The sequence below is a fragment of the Argiope bruennichi genome, chromosome X2 (genome assembly GCF_947563725.1).
Source record: "Argiope bruennichi chromosome X2, qqArgBrue1.1, whole genome shotgun sequence".
NCBI classification, from domain to species: domain Eukaryota; kingdom Metazoa; phylum Arthropoda; class Arachnida; order Araneae; family Araneidae; genus Argiope; species Argiope bruennichi.
Genome location: NC_079163.1, coordinates 62,642,699 through 62,659,193, shown reverse-complemented (window position 1 = coordinate 62,659,193; position 16,495 = coordinate 62,642,699). Strand labels below are relative to the sequence as shown.

The following is a 16,495-nucleotide window of genomic DNA, read 5'->3' as shown; positions in this document are numbered from 1 at the left end:
AAAGTAATATAATAAAATGAAGGAAAATACTGTCATATATCGTAGCCATAAAAATAAATATGTAATGTGGCAGCTGAAAAATATGTGGAAGTTTGAAAGAAAAAGGAAAAAAAAAAAAAAAACTGAAATTGAAAAACTGAATTAGAGAACAACTTAAAGCACTATTTCTCAAGAGAAAAAATTTTTACGTTTAAACTTTACACAAGCAACCCAAAATCCACTAAAGAGCATTTTGAAACTAAATGTCAATAAACACACCTTAAAAGTCCGGCCTTAATAATTTGGAAACGTTGGACAAAGTAAAGCCTCGTGAATGTATCGGCTGTCAGGTTTTTGGAAATCAAATATTATAGGCGATCATAATGTAATAGAAGAGAAGCTGAATTGGTTTTCTATTCTCAAAATTGATTAAAAGATTTTTTTAATGTTAATGTTTTTTTTTAATAATTGAATATGATAATGAGAATGAAGACTATTGTACTGATAACGCATTAAATTCTTCTGAAAATAATTTTAATTTCTAGTGGAGAATCAAATTTCATATTATAAATAATTTTTTTTTCTGCTTTCATTTCAGTTCATCTCTTAATTAACTATTCCTCAAACTTCATCTAATTTTTTACTTGATTAAGCGCTTCTTAATATTCTGATTTTTTCTCTCTCCAATTGATGGTTTGCCATTGATAACGAAAATATATGCAATTCTTTCCTCCAAACGATTGCTTTTCTGAATTGACTTTCAGAATATAAAACCATTTCATAATCACTTTTATTTGTAGAATCAATTATACGACAATTAAGAACAATATTCATTTATTATCTGAACTGATCCATTGAATTCAATATGCCGTGTTTCCCTAAAGTGATTGTACACTTAGGAAATTCATTGAAATGATTTTTTACTAATAAAAGTTGATAATTCATAACAGAAATTTCTTCAATAATTATGTATTCTATTCATAACAAACCCACACAAAGTATTTCGAATGCAAATTAAAACATCCATTTTATAAAATTAACAGTCAAAATGTAACAAGAAAAACCTTTCCTCACAAAAGTTATGGGACACTATCATAAACAAATTATTAATTAATAAATAGAGTAATATAATGGTAATTTTAGTACTTAGATGGATATTCTTAAGCATGCATGTCGGCTTTCAAACGTTTGTGCATTGAGTTAGTTTATAATTTCTGCATCAATATTCATCTATTTTCGGGGCAACAAGGTCTCGCATTCCTTTTTCATTTTAATATCGTGTTTTCGAGCTCTCACTTTATATTCTCTCCAAATACAATTAAATGGATTTAAATTAGGCGATTGGGGCGGTGCTTTTTAAATTCTCAAAACAAATACACAGACAACAGAAATGAACGTTACGAGTTGAATGCTCGGAATCGCTTTCTTTATATAAAACAGGAAATTGTTTCTGATGCACAAATTTTAGACTGGTAATTTTATGTTCTTTTAAAAAATATCTCAGTTGAGACAACGGTCTCTTATGTCAATTACCTATGATGCCATGCACCTCACACAGAAAGAATGTCGATCACTGAACCAATTAAGATTCTAAGATTAAGCTTCTTGTTTTATAGTTCTCTTGTCCATTATATGCCACTTGCAGACAAAATTGCTATTTTGCTCTCAACTGCAAACAGGATGTTATTCCAATGAGATACTAGCTTATTTATCATTGATTTTGCTGAGGAAAGTCTAATCATTCAGTCCTTGTCAGCCACAAAAAATTTTCTTATGGTTGAGTGCCCATGAACAAGTTGATCACAGCATTTGCTATGCAGTTTCCGATCAAACTAAAGAAAAAAATTTCATACTAAATTCTACAGAATTTTTTACAGCACTCAAATGTAAATTCTTTGCGATTTCTATTAGAATAAATTTAATTGCGAATTATTTATGAGGCTATTACTTATTGTCTCGTTTCTAGTTCGATTTTTCTTTTCAAAGCGTTTTATCACAAGGTAAAAAGTCGAATGGGATAAATACTAACGTTTACTAACTAAGCAATATTTCGAACTTATTTACCACTTTTTTTTTTGGTGAAAAATCATCGGTTTTCGAACATCGTTTGTTGTTTTTCCTATTCTTATAAGTAATTTTTAGAGATATTTTTTTCTTTTTTACGAATTTTTTAGTTAATGATGAAAGCCAAACGATATTTAAAATAATATCACTGTTAAAAAAATAGCAATTAATTATAATTTTTTGGCGAACTTATCCGAAAATATGTATCTGCTCAAACATTTTTATGACACCTACTTTTTGCTTGTCTGCTGATATTTTCTTTTTCAGAAAGAGAGGGGGGGGGGGAGGGGGGAATTATACTCTGAATACTTTTCAGTATTAATTTTTTCACAGATCTCTAAAGATCCCGGTAACTTTTGGGAAGCACTATACATATCCAAATAAATAGAAAAACATAGAAATCTCTTTAAATATTTATGCAAATTCTCATCCTCCCCATATATAAGTGTTTAATAATTCTAATTTAAGAATTGTCGGAATTCCGCCACTTTAAAACAGAGGAAAAATTATTTTGTGGCTATACCCAAAAAACATTGTTGAGACATCTGAAATATTAATATGGGATACTGAAACACTTTGCAAGTAATATTTTCATAGTCTTTGCTTTTTCAAACTGTTAGAGTATGAGAGAATGATGTGAAAGTCAGCAAGTATTTTATAAAGTGTTTTTTTTAAATTCAATATGCAACAGAATTCAATGGCTCCTGCAAACGTATATAGAAAATACTATTATACAATAATACCAATTATTTCACCTCTAATAAAAAAGAATTGGGAGAGGAAAAGAACTAATAAGTTATAATGTACAATTAGAAATTTTTAATTTAGTTAAATGTTGCAGTAACATTTAAATGAAACTATAATTTCAGACGACCGTATTATATTTTCAACAATCATATATTCAAATTCGACATTAGAAAAATTTGAGATCGAGATATTGACTATCTTTCTTTAGACTGTTCAGTGCCTTTAAATTACTGCTAACCCTCATATTATGAGCACTTCAATTAATAACTATTCCATTCCATTCCATTCCATAAAGTGCAACAGAACCATAAAAAGTATGCAGAGACGTATCTTATCTTGGATTACTTAAATTGTAAACATTAATGTTAAACTTTAAATCCTAAAATTCTGCATATTGTTAAGTTTCATGCCAGCAGATTGATAAAAATTACGCATTTCCCCACATACTTGTAATAGACTAAAACAATTCAGGCATTATTCAAGACGTCCAAAAATAAACAAGTTAAACTTCAGAAAATTTGCTACTATTCATTTAGAATTTACTATTAGCATTTGTGAAGTCAATCAGAAAACAAATAATTCAATGCGATAACCCCAATTGTAAAGAGGAAATATGTATTTCTCGTGTATAAGGTTTACCGGAGAAGATAGCTATCTTCTAGGAGAAAAAAAAGTGGATCCAGTTTGACAGGAAAAGAAAAACAAGAAGAGGTTCTATTTTGTTTCTGGACAGGCGGAGGGGGGCGGAGCGGGGGGAGATACTTCAAAATTATTCAACCTTGCATCACTCCAGATCATTGATTATTAATTAAATCCTGCTGCATTTTATCACTGCACGTGAAGTAAATAGATCTGCAACGTGTGTCAATCAAACATCATTAAAGATAGTTGAGAACCAAGACTCGCTCTTTTTCTTAAAACACAAAGGTTATTTCATGACAACTATCTTTGAAAAGTCTACTAGGAAAAAAGATGACAGAGCAGAATCTATATTTGTAAAAAGAACCACAATATCATTATTTCCTCGTCTATTGATGTAGACGGAATGAAAGCTTTCAGTAATCAGAAAAACTCGGAATACTTATGAAGTAATACTTTGTTGAAATCAGGTGGACACTGTGGTGGACATCTGAAGGTTTACTTTACGCTACAAATATTAAAATACTCGCAATATCAACACAAGTTTACATTTCTTTTGAGGCGAACTAACCTTCATCTGCACAATAGACAATAACATAAAGGGTTGAATAACTTGTGGAAGGCATACACCATTTACACCAACAAATCATAGCAAGGAAACATTCATATAAATGCAACAATGGAGCACAGGAAAAAAAAAAAAAATATCGCGACGCTCAGATACGAAATTGAAGGTCATCATTCACCGATTGGAAGTACATAAAATAACCTTTTGACGAAGACGGAAAAAAGTAAATACCATTGTGAGACGAAATAGTTGATGAGTATCTTCAAAAATGCGCATCACCTAAAAACTTGCAGACGCAAAAATACATTTCGTAATATATTTCAAATTTAAGACGTTTGTAAAAATTCCTTGTTACTTCGAAGAAAAAGTTAGGACAAAATAAGGACTCATTTCATTTCATCTCCTCTATAGTTAAGTAGGAAAGAATAAAGGGGAAAAAATTTTGTGAATAAAATCAGTGCTCTAAACAAATGTTAATATATGCCTCTGTGACCATCAGGAGAAAAGTTACTTAATAAGGAAGCAAAACATCAAAAGACATGCTTTATGTGTGAATAGTTTAAGCACAACTGCATTTCATGCTTTTCTGCATATCACAAATTTGTGTAGATGATCTTCAGTTTCCGGTTTATTATTTTTTTCTGTTTCACATTAGGAAATATGGAAATTCGAGAAAGATTTTCTGATCACAAATAGGTAGAACTGAAAGGTTCATTTCTTTTTCCAAAGTATTCTACTCTTGGCCAATTTAGACAGTCAAATTCTGCGCAGTCATCAAGAAGCTGCGCTTGATCTATATAAAGACTTAAAACCACAATTTATATACAGAATGGTAGATGTAAATAAACGATCAAAATAAATAAAATACTAAAATTAATTTCATTTTAAAGACTTTTATACTCAAAATTTCACTTTAATTAAAGTCCATAATAATAGCGAATAAAAATTAATTTTACATTTTCCTACTATACGCACTTAATCTCTCCTACATGGTGCATTTTTAAATTCTATAAATTAGATTATAAATTTTTTAATATAATATATTAGTTATTTCCTGAATAAATGCAAAAGATAACAATAACTGAGTCAAAATGTTTTGTCATCATCATACATCTGACAAGAATTCTAATCTCTCAAATCCGGTCTTTAAAAGCCGGTATCTCCTCTAAGTTGTTCATTTGACGGCAATAGCTAATATTTTCTGACGTTTAACAGAAATTATTCGGTCTAAATCATAATAAGATAAGGATTGTCAAATGACTCCGATTGCGGCCATCTAATCAAATGGAATACAGTACAAGAAACGCAAGAAATTTGCGCCTGTTTTGAATAAGAAAATATTTACAGAAGCTGTGAAATATTACCGGAATATGTTGATAGTGAAAGCGAAATTAACTGGATCATTCAGTTTCCGTTCTCGTTGTTTCCTCTTGAAGTTCACTCCTCGTTTAAAGGAACTCTTTACAACGCACAAAGAGGTTGTTAATTACATCACTGTTTAAATTACCCCCCACTCCTCCCCTCTTTCTTTTGCCGAAAATTCTTCTACTGCAGAAAAAAAGTAAATACTAAAAATAAAAAATAAAAAAAAGCACGATCATTTGTCGCTAAAACTAAGATTATAAAGACAACTCGAATAGGAAAAATTTCAACCAGAAAAATCTATTTTTCCCATTTCAATGTAGTAATGCCAAAATGAAAAAAAAAAAAAAAAAAAAAAAAAAACGCTCAGGTTTAAGTACAGAAAATTGAAATGTATCATCTGCATTAAAAGAAATTAATTCAAAAAGATAATATTTTCAAAAGTAAATCATATAATTTAAGAAGTTTGCTTCATTCTTTCGAACTATGTCAATACCGATTCTTGAAAATTGAATGATGAATTATAAATGGAAAACTAAGAAACAGATGGGTGCGAATATCTTGCATTTTTTTAAAAATTATAGTTAACCGCATGGCAGAAGTTGGAAAATTCGAGATCTCTCAAGATCTGCTGTCCTCTTCATACAAAAAAAAAAAAAAAAAAAAAAAAAAAAAAAAAATCTTCCTTCAAAGCGACTGAGGTGATTCTCGAATATCACCTTTAACCAAATCACTGTACTTACCTTAAAAAAGTTATCCTGAAAGAGAGAGCTGCGAAACTCCTCAGGCACAGAACTATAATCCACAGTTTTGACACATCAAAATCAGGGAGAACGCAGGCAGCCTACAAAATCATTCGCGACGAAGATAAGCATAAGAAAAGTAGATTGGGTTATTAAATAAAGAACACGGGAAGGTCGCGAACACCACTAATATCACTTGACACACGAGTTCTGACAATACAACCTCAGCCCGTGAGACTACACATCGTTCTGTCATCTACTGTCGGATCGAGTGGAAGTTCCATACTGAGATCATAGATGGCGCCCATAATCATCGGTCTACTTTACTATTGGTCATTGTGGAAATGACGCAAGAGCAGAGTTTTAAAGTATAGGATGCGAGTGTTGGAAGATAAATAACTGCCACAACACTGAAAGGTAACAGACGAGATTCTTATGTAACAATAGCTGTCGTTCTCACTGGACAGGTCTGCCGACTCTTAACTAGTTCTTTTCCGGGTTTCCTTAGCTCAACTACTCAGTTACACAAGACGGCTTCTTTGCCTGCAAGCTATAATGTCTAATAATTTATATAATATTTTCTAATCTTATCGAAACATCTCAGTAAATTATCTATTATATTATAATTCAGAAGTAAGAAACAGAAAAACAAAAATTTGTCAGTGCGAATGAGAATTTAATTTTAAAATTCTTTATTGGTATATGCATCGATTTTTAACAATTACTTTTTATAGGGAGAAATTTTTTATAGGATTAGAAAGGACATTTAGTTGAAAAAAAAAACTTATCCTAATTCTTTAGCATATTTCAATATCATTCTTATTGTTTAACATATATTTATAAAATACTTTTTGTGAAAAAAGCATTTGTTAGTGCATCAGATAACTATTTAAAATTTTTTTTCTGGTCACAAAAACTTTTTTTTACAGGTTTGAGTTCCCATAATAAACTATTCGGTGAATTATTGATTTTTAATCATTAATCGAACTGCCATTTTCACAGAAGAAAAACAAACAAATATCAGTACGAATGAGAATTTGATTTTAAAATTCTTTATTGGTATATGCATCGATTTTTAACAATTATTTTTTATAGGGATTTATAGGATCAGAAAGGACATTTAGTTTGAAAAAAAATTACCCTAATTCTTAAGTATATTTTAATCGCATTCTTATTGTTTAAACATATATTTATGAGATACTTTTTGAGAAAAAAAAAAAACATTCGTTACTGCATCAAATAACTATTTAAAAGTCTTTCTGTCACAATTTTTTTTTTTTTTTTCCTCCTACAGGTTTGAGTTCCCACAAACTATTCGATGAATTATTGACTTTTAATAATCAATCGAACTGCCATTTTTAGAAAAAGAAAAAAAAAGCAATCGCTGAATGTTTTTTTTTTTTTATTGTCAGATATAATAAAAATAGTTATTATATAAACAAGATAGTTAGGTATATTTCCAATTTCGAATAATTCATAATTGAAAAGTACGTTAATGTGTTAGTTTTAGTTGCATCCGATTGCTATCTAATGATTACCGACAATCAGACCCACAATATATTTCCAAAAAATTTATAATCGTGTTGGTGGTGGTGGTAGGGGGGTAATATTATAAAAACGTAAGAAAACAGCAATACATGTATAGCTTGCTAAAACTGAGAGCAGATAACGAAGTCGGTTAAACATAAACAAAAAAAAAAAAAAAAAAAAAAAAAAAAGGTCTTTGAACACCTGGATAGGGTTGTCGTATTCCTTTTGACACGAATCAGGCTTTCAACATTGTTCACTTTCCTTTTTTTGTTTTTCCTTTTGTTGTCGTCGTCAAATTGTATTTCAGCTTTGTAGATCTATTATATAATTTTCGTGCCAAAAGATTAGCATAAAAAAAAAATTAAATAATCTTTCTTGCTATACAGAAATTTATTTATATGTATTTTTTCTTCTCCTTTCTCTTCTTTTTCTCCCAGTTTTTGGAAACTCACTTATCCAACATAGAAATAAATAATCAACGGCGAAAGTGTAAAACAGGAAAGCGCAGTTTCATTAAAATATGAAGTTGGTTCCGGTTTTTAGAAATCATGTAAATACCAGCGGGGGCTTCCCACTCTACCAAACAAATAAACAAATCAGTCATTTAAAGCGTCTTTACTAGAATAGCAATACACTCCCCGCAGGACGGTAAACTTCAGGGTGGGATAGTAGCCAAATGGGCAGATATTCAGGCTCAAGTAGAGCAGTTACGTCAGACCGAAAGTACTTCCCTCAGAAATATGTCTACTCAGCAGCGAACCTCAACATTTAACCGAACATGAGTTGGCTCCAGTCCCGTCTTTCAGATATCATAAGTTAGCTCCCTCAAGACTAAAGAAAGATCTTCGGTTTGACTCATTCATTGTTGAAGAGAGCAACGCCTTGAAATGCCACCCACAGCCCTAGTTTCTCAATAACTGATGGTCTCTTTTGAAATGTCACTAGTCCATCTGGACACAAAGACTGATATAAACCACCTTATAACCAGCATACCACATTATGGAAGAGTTGAGAGCAGAAGCGGTTGTTAAAACTGGATAAGTACATAGGATTACAGGACACAGATAAGCATCTTCTGAACCGTGAAGAATTTTTAACCCTTTGACCCAAAATTATGTTATTCATGGAAACTGGGATTTTTCTTGCAGAGCAGGATTTCTTACGAACGGAATAAAAGAATTGCAAAGATCAGGACTTCTTAAATAGTGGGTCATGCTCTCAAAATGAGTCGTCAAGAAAAATATAAGAAATGTGGAAAGTCTCTCAGGGCGATCTTTCAGATTTTTGGTTCATAAATCTTAAAAAGCCACAGTGGTTTAGAAAACCATACTGATTCCAAAGATCTTATAGAAGCTGGGTAAATAGCTAAAAGAAAATTCATTAATCATTACTCAATGCTTCATTTCCTTATTAGTTTAAATTACCCTCTCCTTCCTCTGGCGAGTGGTTAAGGTATCTCCGGTACGGATGAGGGCCGCGGTGGCCTAGTGATAAGGTTGCGGCTTCGGAAAAAGAGAGTTTCAGGTTCGAAACCCGACTCCATCGAAGAACTGTCGTGTAAGCGTGTCTGGTGTACGTTAAATCCGTCGGCGCCAAACGGCCTCCCGTTAGTGTGGTATGGAAGTTTGGAGAGGAGTTGCTAGTTTAGATGTCGTCCTCGTCATCTGATCGCGGTTCAAAATTTCGAGGTCCGTCCTAAAATAGCCCTAATGTTGCTTTAAAAACGGGACGTTAATGTAACTAAACTAAACCGGTGCAGATGAATTCCTCGTATTTTGTGTATCTGTAGGATTTTTTAATGACAGTAGCCATCTATAACTTCAAACTCCTTAATGAAAATTTTCTTAATAAATCATTTTAAACAAATATCTCTTTCATTTTCCCCATTATTTACTGCTTCGTTTATTTATTATATATTTTTATACATATGCTTTTAGTCGTGAAAAATATATTCACAAATAGAATGAAATGGCAAAATGTTGATTGAAAAGATGCCGCGAGTGAAAACGTTTTTAAATACTATTTTGAAATCGCACAATTAAATTCCAAATTATGTTCAACTGAGAATAAGATGACGAATTGTAAAGTAGTTTCTAGAAAAATAACAACTCAGAAAACTGAATGCATTTTATACATTTAAATAAAGTGGCAAAAAACACCATAATGCACAGTAAAAAAAAAAAAAAAAAAAAAAAACGTAGAAAATGTTAAAGTAAGATTACAAAACTTACAGTTTCATGATACATATACACTGTTAATACAATATTTTTTTAAAAAATTATTTTTATAATGTAATATGATCATGTTTAGTTTTAATACTAATGTCCTTTTTTGAATCAATACAAATATTATTTTGGGACGGACTTCATAATTTTGTGTCACGTTAGATGATGAGGGCGACATCTCAGCCCACACGCTTTCTCTATGCCAAAGACTCGAACCAGTTTTTAATTTGTACAAAGTCCACAAATATGATAGTTCGTCGATGGAATCGGGTTTTGAATCAGGAGCTCTTTGGATATATACCGAGGTCTTGCCATCAGGTTACAGTGACCACCGAAATTTGTTTGGAATGTCTACATTAGATTTACAAAATTCATCAATTTGGGGATTTTTAATTTCATGTTTAAAGATTTTGAACATATAACTAATTTTTAGAAATATGTAGCAGTTTTTAACACTATAAAGTAGCGAATAATTTCTTCACTAATTACTTCCTAAAATACTATAATTTTAACTTTTTCCTATATATATAGATCCTATACATCAAAAATTCGTTTAATTGGTCGGTTATTTAATTTTCAACCAATAATTTCACTTTTGCCTTCAAGCTTGATTAAACCATATTTGGGCAATAAGCAAATTGTCATCAAAGAGTTGTCTACAATATTTTCTCTTACATATAAATCAAACAAATATTTGGGGACTAAATATGTCAGCAGAAAAAAATTAACGGAAACTACAAAAGACAAGAAGAATAAGATGGCTTACTTATAAATCAGAAGAATGTCCTAACAGTTGACAAGAGCAAATAAAGTATTACAGCTCAGTTTTAATAGGAAAGGAATAGGGTAAGCTAAGGAGTCTCAAAATTTCTATAGTAAAGTCAAGTTTGAAATGAGCACTGTAGTTAAAAAAAAGAAAAAAAAAAAAAAAAAAAGCTATATTTGGCTAGGAAATATTGCCTGAAACGGAGATCCCACAGACGCCAATTCGATGATTTTATAACATTTATAATTTGAGAGCCATCAATACCTAAAAATCTCTAGAGTAAGCATAGAAAATATTTCAACTAGTCGAAGAGAAAGACAGTGACTGTATCGATGAACAAAATACGAGTTCCTTATCAGATATACGAAATCCTGATAAGGGAATTGCAAGAAAATTAAATAAGACAACCTAAAACGACAGTACGCTGAAAGCAATGATGGAAAATTCCATGCTTGTTTCTACTTATTTTAGAACTTAGAGAAGTTATCTTCATTTTTAAAGGGGATGCTCATAAATCAAAGAGAAAAAAAACACTCCTATTAACTCAGCGTTTCTCTCCCCCCCCCCCCAAGAAACAACTTATTGATTCTGAATAACAGCTTAATCATTAGTTGATCTCAAAATTATTCATTTATGTATTAAAAGTCAAATATGAACGAAATTTTTTTTTAAAAAATCAGTGATTAATAAGCATTGAAGGAAGATGAAATTTTGTAATCGATTATTCATTTATTTTCAGCTAAACTAGAGTTTGAAATCTTATACATTTGTATACTCTCTCGATTTCAAAATACTATTTTAATATTTTCCAAACTCAGTTATCAGTCGATTCATTAAAGTAGATTTTAATTCTAAAAGTGTGACGCAGATTCGTAGTAAATTTGAGAAAAATTGATTCCCTGGTTCCATAATATTTATAATAATGAATTATAAATTTAAAACTAAAAAGTAGAAAATAATCTATTAGTATACTTTCATCTTATTTTATTAATGTATTTTTGATACACTAATGAATGTGTGTATTAATTTTTTTTAAATATTGATCTTAAACGTTGAAAATTAGCCAACAAATTGGCTGTCGATAAGTCCACATTTCAAAGTAGGAATCATTTCGACATATTGCCAGTATGAATTCAGCATTTTAATTCAGATGAAATCGTATGTAAGTCTACTTTTGAACTTTATTTTAAGATCTCTCGCAATACTAGTGTTTATACTAGTAATGATGACGAGAGGACATATGGATTAGAATCAAAAGTTACTTGTCAAATAATGAATGATCTGACATTTAAAGGATGTTACAATGCACAGCGGAGGTAGCCTGTTGTAAGGTCCCAAATTTTCAATGGTTCTAGGTTTGAAACCCGATTTCACTGACTAATGTATGTGGGCTTAGCGCACGCTCAGAATCAACACTGAGGATCAAATATCTTATCGTTAGTGTGGTGTTAAAGTCTGGAAAAGGTAAGGGGCTGTCAGCTCAGATGTCGTCATTCTCCTCTAATCACGAATAAAAATACAACGTCCATCCAAAAATAATTATTGTTTTGTTTTAAAATGGCTGTTTTAATATTAGTAAACAAAAACCTTAACATTTTCTTACATAAACACTACATTTAAATGATTATTATCATTGAATTTAATAAAGTTTTTTCCATGCTCCTATGTTGTTTGTATTGATGGATATGGATTTAATTTAATTGAAACGCGAAGTCTATATTATATTATATATCCTAAATTTTAACTAACTAATTAACTTGCAGTAAAATTTAATAAAAAATAGAGTGTTATAATTTAATAAACTGGCGTGTTTAATCTTATTTACAAACTCCTGACATTTCTAATTCGAGGGTCATGACACAAGACCTATGCAGTGGAGAAGTTTACATAACTAATGAAGGTTATATAAGGATTCTCAAAGAACATTCGGGACAAACTTTCAGAGTGGTTTTCCGTTGTCACAGATCATGCCGCTGCCTGACATTTAAATCAGGCCGAGTGAAGTCCCAACAACTTGCGACATTTTGGCAAACTGAATGACGGCCAGGTGCAGACAGCCTAAATATACTCGGAGCCAAAGAGGAGGGAATTTCCCCTCGCTGCAGTTTCATCAACAATTAAATATTTTGGAACACGGTTCATTAGACAGATGATTTCCATCAAAATAATATCATTTTCTAGGATTTATAGAGAGTTATTTTAACAATTTTCAATAAGCGACACCTTTTCGCTTATGAAGGAATTTAGATTTAGTGCAAGTAGGTAAGAGTTAACACTGAGAAAACATTTTTCTTGTAACAAAATTAGTTGCATGAGTATATTACAAAGGAGAATATATAATTTAACTCAATCAGCAAAAAGATTCTAATTCAGAAAAATCACCGGCTTTCTACAATTGCAACAGATTAATACAGATCACACAATGCAATTTCAAAGATGACAATGACTCACAAATAGTTTGGTGACAAACCCCATTCCTATGTCAAATTTAAATGCAGTGAAACCTCTCAACAGCGACCTTCCTTCGTTCCAAGCATGAGAGGCGTTTTCATGATTGGATGACAAAATATTTATTAAAACATGTTCGCGTTCATTATTTCTGACACGGTGAATTTTAAAATGTTTCTAAAGGAAAACATTTTGATTTTTTTTTATTTGCTTAGATCTTTTAGTTTTAAAGCAAGTAACTTTTAAATTTCATTTGTTCATATTTATGTTTAATTTCTAAATCCATTCGTTGATATTTTGAGAAAAATAGTCATAACTTTTCTCTAAGTCTGTTGAGCTAATGATTAATGATTTTACTAATCTGTGTTTTCTCACTATTGAAATATTTGGTTAATTTTCATACCAACTTATCTTGGCATACAGAAGTGACATTTCTTTACGTTGCAGGAAAGCACGCTTTGGACATATTCAAAGAGTAAAAGGCTACTTACTAAATACTTTTTCTGAAAAGAACGAAAGGAATGAATTTCACTGAATCGTATCCCTTTTAGAGGTCACACTTATCGCTAAGAGGAATATGAGAGACCTTTCCTAGGAGTCTGTATCTTTGGAATGAAAATTCTATGCCATGCAAAAGTGAAAAGATGGTTGAAAAGAGTGGTCATATAAAAAAATTTTGGTTTTATATAATACCTCGAAAGATAACGAAGATCATTAAAAAGAAATATTTAACCCTTTGCATTCGAAAAAGTAATTCGATGCAAAACTATTCACCTAATACAAGAGCTTGTTTATTGTTCCGAAAAATAAATATATATAATTTTTTCAAGTTGAATTTCCCTGAAAAGTTAATTTACATCTGTTTGCCCTTCTGTAAGTATTTTTAATAATCAAAATTGAAAAATAAATAAATAAAACGTCAAAATGGTACACCGTCTTGAATGGTGACCATGAGTCAGCTCTCGAATGCAAAAAGTTCATCTACAATTCAATATGAGACATTTTTTAACATTTTCAAAGCTATATTTCTTGCTATTCGCACAATACAAATTAATAAATTCACATTTTAATAAGTTTATTACCGATCTGGAAACTTTGTTTGGAACTGGCTTAATTAAATAAGCAAGTTTAACGTCTGATTAATACTAGGCTGAAAAGGTTGTGCTTAAATAATGAATAAATAATATCAAAATTGCATTCAACATGATAGGAAAATGAAATCATTTAAGTCTTCCTGTTTAGGATGAAATGTTCCGTATTTGTTTAGCAAGAAACATCTCAGTTATTGAAATCATCGATGGTTTTTGTGGGGTTTATTGGCGCAAAAGCCATATTTGGCCATACTACGCCATTGAAATAATCGAATAAATACCTGTCAGTACAAAAGGCAATACAAATTAATAACTTAACATTTTAATAAGTTTATTACCGATCTGGAAACTTTGTTTGGAATTGGCATAATTAAACAAACACGTTTTACGCCTGATTAATACTAAGCTAAAATGGTTGTGCTCAAATAATGAACAAATAACGGCAAAATTTCATTCAACATGATAGGAAAATGAAATCATTTAAGTCGTCCTGTTTTGAATGAAATGTTCCGTATTTGTTTAGCAAGAAACATCTCAGTTATTGAAATCATCGATGGTGTTGTGGGGTTTATTGGCAAGAGCCATATTTGGCCATACTACGCCATTGAAATCATCGAATCATCACCTGTCAGTACAAACGGCGAATTCATAAGCCAACAAACTTAAAAATAAAATGTCGCTAAGAGTATTTCAAATTTTACTAATACTTACTCGCTTTTCCAGCTTTTAATTTTCGTTCAGGTGGCATCTTGAAGCGAAATTTTATTTGACACTTCAGTACGCGTCCCAGCTAAGACTAAACGCCTTCAAACGAACTCAGTTGAAACTGGACAACTGCTTATTTTGTAAGTGGACATAACTGCCCAGCCAATGACAAGCCAGCCCTACTATCAGAGGGTAAAAGTGACAGTTTGAAAATTAATCTGCATGGCTGAAGGAGTTACCCAGGTTCTCAGACAAATTCCGGGGAATGGGATACATCCCTTTCCAAACACTGATTGTCTGCAACACATTGAGATTCAACACCACAAAAGAAATTCCCTTCTTTCCAGTCCGGGAAAGCAGGGAGGAGGGACGCATTTCCTATAATGAGCCGAGACCTGAACGACAGGTGGAAAATTATTCAAAGCTATCACAACAAAGACCACTTACTATGAGGTGAAACCTGATGTTTTATATTATTCTATACAAGCAAGACGTAAATTGGAAATTTATTTTTTAACTACATGTATGTGAAAAATAGTGTATCTTTTTCTTTACATAATTTTCAAACCGTGTTTATAGGTAAGTTATATAAAAATTTCAATTGATTACCAATAAGATTTAGAAAGAAAGACATTATTGGAAGCTAAATTTCAATTCCTCTCTAGAAGAATCTCAATAACAAATGATTTGTCACAAATTTATGTTTTTTAAACTTGAATCTAAATCTAAAACATAAATGATAAGCAAATAAATAAAAAAGACTAGTGCCTCACAAATTTCCAAAGCGGCGCCGTTTTAAAATATGATTTTCCAAGATAGTCCGATAGTATACATTAAATAACATAAACGATAGAAGTATTTTTTCTATAATATTACCTATATATATATTGTTAATATTTATATTAATATAACAAAACTCATATAAGCACTATACATTTTACTAAGCACTTTCAAAATTAATTAATTAGTACAAAAAAATTGCATTTTTACTCATCGGGTCAAAAAAAAAAGTATCATTCAAGTAAACAAATTTTGTATATTTAGATAATATAATAAATCAATACAATGAATTTGTGCGCATATAAACACTTTATTTTTATAATTATTTACTTGATATCTGTTACGACAGTTTAGAATTATGATATTTGTTTCTGCTATCCCTAATTAATTCTGGTTTGATTCATATTTTCTAGAATTTTTTTGTCATATACATTAAATGGCTTAACTTAAATTGTCTTAATGATGACGAAATCTATTTGGTTAAAAAGGAAAATAAAATCAGCACAGATAATACTTAGACGCTTTTGGAACTATGGCGATCGATGAAGCCATTGGATAAGACGGAGTTGCCACTAATATACGGCACCCTAACAGATTGGTGAAGATATATCATGAAATATTTTAATAGCTAATGACAAATAAAAATGGGAAACTTCAGTAAATGTTAAAATATTGATTGAAAATATTTATAATGTTTCAATATTTGCCTCAATGCACCATAATAATTACCCTTCTGGGCTTCTAATTCTCTCAAGATATTTGGAAATATGAATCATTTCCTTCAATATGTAGAACAGGAAAACTCGATGCAATGCAAGAGTTTATTAATGAAAGAATCTACAGTATTC

The 16,495-nt window shown here is 30.9% G+C and overlaps 1 protein-coding gene across 6 annotated transcripts in view; it reads right to left on the bottom strand.

Annotated features, from left to right (window-relative positions):
* LOC129960099 (homeobox protein AKR-like) overlaps positions 1-16,495 on the bottom strand; it is a 203,195-nt gene that overhangs the window by 19,039 nt on the left and 167,661 nt on the right. Inside the window, exon 1 of one of the 6 annotated variants that reach the window (XM_056073215.1) lies at positions 6,103-6,343. The exons of the other annotated variants lie outside the window; for them this stretch is intronic. The gene's annotated coding sequence lies outside the window, so the exon portion shown is untranslated. Of the gene's footprint in view, positions 1-6,102; positions 6,344-16,495 lie in introns of those variants that run through there. 6 annotated transcript variants of the gene reach the window in all.